Source organism: Carassius carassius, chromosome 9 (genome assembly GCF_963082965.1).
Source record: "Carassius carassius chromosome 9, fCarCar2.1, whole genome shotgun sequence".
Taxonomy (NCBI): domain Eukaryota; kingdom Metazoa; phylum Chordata; class Actinopteri; order Cypriniformes; family Cyprinidae; genus Carassius; species Carassius carassius.
The window spans coordinates 29,930,180-29,933,696 of NC_081763.1; positions in this window are offsets into that span (position 1 = coordinate 29,930,180).

The window sequence follows — 3,517 nt, forward strand, 5'->3', positions numbered from 1 at the left end:
CACCCTTGAAACACTCCATCAAAGGTGAAGTCTGCAATTTTTTACCACTAGAAAGTCAATTTACAACAGCAGCAGAGGTGGAAAGAGTACAAAAATATTCTACTCAAGTAAAAGTACCATTACATTAATGAAATTTTACTTAAGTACAAGTAAAAGTACCAGTCTAAAAATCTACTCAAGTAAAAGTAAAAAGTAGCTCATTTAAAATTTACTCAGAGTAAAAATTACTTAGTTACATTTTAACAGTGGGAGGGAGTCAAAAATGGGACAGGCCAAGGGTGTCAAACTCAGTTCCTGGAGGGCCACAGTCCTGCACAGTTTAGATTTAACCCTAATTAAACACACCTGATCCAGCTAATCTAATCATTTAGGTTTATTTGAAAACTACATGATATGTGTGCTGGAGCAGGGTTAGAACTAAACTCTGCAGGGCTACGGCCCTCCAGGAACTGAGTTTGACACCCCTGGGATAGGTCTATTAATCTCAAACTAGTTGTTTTTAATTAAAGGAATCAGTTATTTAGAATAATAAAACATTTGGGCTGTTACCAGGCAAATCAGTATCAACAAACTCATCTTTAATCTCTAATGTTTTGATATACAAGAAATAAAATGTTGAATACTCATTTGAAATGATAAGAAATTAATTATTTAAAAAAATCAAAAGATACTTTAAATGTGAAATTAAAATGGCCAGTATGTGTCAGCAAGTCACTGTTAATAAGTGAGTCATTGCGATTGAACCGAATCATTTAAACTGTTGATTCATTCAGGAACGAAACACTGTCATGTTGCTCAGAGACGCAAAACTGTGCTTTGGTGGCTGTGTTTGGAATTATTTTCTGTTGTAGAAATAGAGCTAAAAAAAGCAATATGGTGTCTAAAACGCAAGTCTCTTAATTAACTTGTTTACTGAACTGTTATATATATATGTATATATTCATGATGATTTTTGGAGGAAAAGATGGCATTCTTTGTGTGATTTTGATTTAATATACGTCTAAGTTGTACGTTTTTATGTGCATGAAAATGTAAGTAAATGTACGTGTGGTAGAACCACATTTAACATAAAAATAGACACGTATTCTCATGAGATCACGTTGCAACGCAGCATGTGAATTTTCTGCCCCTATATCTTAAATTTTGTGATCATTCTAAATGCATTTTAGGAGACTGAATCACACAGTGAAAGAACGCACTATAAATGCGCGCGCACATCATTAAAACAAAAATAGCACACTCCTCACCACTGTCTTTTTGGCTAATTTGTGCAAAACCTCTTGCTAAAATGTCAAAGCTTCATTTTAACCACCAATGCAATTATTTAGCTTACCTCTATATTCTTGCGAAGGGTTGATGTCTTGTCGAGATTTTATAAGCTGCTAGTTTGGTCTTCCTAGGCAAGTACAGCTTACACTGCATAATAGAGCATACATATGGCCAGGGGTTCACTTCATTTCCTTCGAGTTCAACTTCAGAATATGACGGGGTTTCGTTTTCAGCGCTGGCTGCACCACTAACGCCTGTTATGTCCGTCTGCATCTTTCTTGTGATTTTAGCGCCAGTTTGCCCTCCTGCCCATTATTTACTGCCGTAGTTTCCAGGGAGCGATTTATTTTTTTTATTTTTATTTGTTTTACTCCGTAATTAATGTGTTTTAAAATGTAGCGAAGTACAATACTTCAAACAAAATATACTTAAGTAAAAGTAAAATTACAGATTTAAAAAATTACTTTAAAAAGTATTAGTACACAAAAAAGCTACTCAATTACAGTAACGCGAGTAAATGTAATTCGTTACTTTCCACCTCTGAACAGCAGTGAGTGATCTCAAACAGGTTTCCCAAACCTCTATAATTGGTCAACTAAACAGAAAGCCCCGCCCCAAACTCACGCTATTGGATGTGCCAATGCTGCTGTTTCAAGCTGGGCAGGACTCTCAAAGAAATGGAGCGAGAAAGAGTCACAGCCATACAGTGTTTACACTTTTTGGGCGAATCAAGCTGCGAATGGTTTATTTAGAGTTTGCAGTATTCAAGACTGAAAGAATTACATGCTTCACCTATAAAAAAAAAGCTGTGATCTGTAGCGCTCAGCTCTCTTATTCCAATTGAAAATATGATTGTACAGTTTTGCAAATAAGTCTTTTTGTATAAAAAGAAAAACGTTTTGCACACCGGATTGTTACATTATTGATTTTTTTGTTTGTTTTTTCAAATAGACCCAATGATTCATTGATCTGTGTTTTGGGTAACTGAATAAAGTGTGACATGCCTCTGTCTCTTCCTGTGACATCGTTCTTAAAGGTTTTGTGGAATGCTTGAGGCCTGTTCCATTTTAGATACAATATGTGACCAAAATGAGCCTTTTAAAATGATTTGGCTTGTAATTGTGTGCTGTTATATAAGCCACATGTGACTGGCTTAAAGAATTCCAGTAAAACAGTATACATCTAATTCCATGTTATATTTATAAATGTACTATGGTGCGGCTAAATGGTTCTGAATATTGGGATAACACTTAGTCCTATTATGCAAACATACAATATGCATAAAAACACAGACAATTCATATTCAGAAGAGTTGCCTGTCGGAGTAGGGTTTTTGTACCAAAATTTTGTGCCACCAAGTCTTTTTTTTTTGCTATTGTCTGTATGATAAAAGCTAGCCAGCTAATTAAACATTTGATGTCGCCTATAAAAGAAGTTCTTCAACTGCAGATGTTCTTTGGTTAGTAATTATGAGTTCCAAATAGTAAAGGCTGATTGAGTTAACAAAAGCAGAACTATATACTATATATATACAGAACTATATGACAATATGCACAGCTAAGGGGCAAATAAATGAATACAATTCTAAAGCCATTTCATCAGTAAACAACTACATACAAACAATTTCAAACCAACAGAACAAAAACAACCTAAACAGTATTTTTCTTGATTAGTTTCCCCATGATGCGTCGTTATGGTCAATATTGCACAACACATCAGCAAAACTAAATTTTGCTGCCGTCATGCATTCCTCCTAAAGGGGATTCATGAAGTGTGGCTCGGTAGAAATAGATGAGTTTGTTTCTTCATCAGAGTAGATTTGGAGAAATGTAGCATTTCATCACTTGCTCACCAATGGGTCCTCTGCAGTGAATAGTGAAGTGCCGTCAGAATGAGAGTCCAAACAGCAGATAAAAACATCACAATAATCCATACCACTACAGTCCATCAGTTAACATCTTGTGAAGTGAAAAACTGCATGTTTCTACTCATCAAAATGTAGAACATTTTCATTTTTGGGTGAACTAAAACCAGCTTGTTAAATCTTAAAATACATGCCATTGCATTTCATAGAATGCATAATTTTTTTCTTTTTGATTTATTTTTTTGTATTACGTGCTCTTGTCATATAATTTCCCAGAAAATATACTAGAAATCCAAATGTTTTATAGCAAGAACAATGATTCTGTCAGACTGTGGGTTTTAATCAGTAGCTTCTGTGCGGTGGGCAAGGCTTCATCAGGGGGTG